General features: G+C 57.2%; 1 long non-coding RNA gene across 1 annotated transcript; it reads right to left on the bottom strand.

Annotated features, from left to right (window-relative positions):
• Window positions 1–7: 7 nt before the first annotated feature.
• LOC109508843 (uncharacterized) lies at window positions 8–585 on the bottom strand. The gene is made up of 3 exons (XR_002166795.1): window positions 388–585; window positions 187–306; window positions 8–101 (listed from the first exon to the last, which is right to left on the bottom strand). It is a non-coding gene; the product is annotated as an uncharacterized LOC109508843 (long non-coding RNA).
• Window positions 586–656: the final 71 nt, after the last annotated feature.

Genomic DNA, 656 nt, shown 5'->3' with positions numbered 1-656 from the left:
TAAAATGCACCCAAATGTCGCTACGGTGATGAAGACGGAGCAAATGCTGTCCAGACGGAGGGCAAACCAGCGGGAGGTCATCAGGAAGAGAAACCAGGCCTCTGAGATCAACGGCGACAACACTTGATCCAAAATACAGTCTGCGCGTGCTTGAAAACAGCGCACACGAGAGGGCGAGAGAGGAACCTGAATGTCGGTCCTGGTGCGAGTCAAAGGCTTTGGTTAGTCTCTCCTCTCCTCCGAAGGCTCGGATGGTGCACAGACCCTGGAGGGACGACGAAAGATGGGAGAAGACGGGACTGCGTGCTGCGAGGGAAGGTGGCGAGCGTCACGGGTCGTGGCGTGAAGCGGCACGGTTTACCAAAGTGCTGGAAGGCCTTGACGTACCCGTGGACTCCAGACGTTTGATGTCGCGTGACGTGCAGAGGTAGTAACGGCGCAGGTACAGGAAGAGGAACAGCAGCGGGGCGACGGTGACCAGGAGGAGAGGGATGATGGAGGCGGCCACGGCCAAAACGCCCACGTTCTGCAAAAAAAGCTGCGACAGCCCAGTTTCTTCAGCAACCCGCTACCAAAGTATTCTTGAGCTCAGCCTAAGCCAGTGATTCCCAACCACTGTGCCGCTCGGATTGTCAGGTGTGCCGCAGGAAATGATC

Source organism: Hippocampus comes, unplaced genomic scaffold (genome assembly GCF_001891065.2).
Source record: "Hippocampus comes isolate QL1 unplaced genomic scaffold, H_comes_QL1_v1.1 C16660110, whole genome shotgun sequence".
NCBI lineage: Eukaryota > Metazoa > Chordata > Actinopteri > Syngnathiformes > Syngnathidae > Hippocampus > Hippocampus comes.
This window is presented reverse-complemented; position numbering and strand designations above follow the sequence as displayed.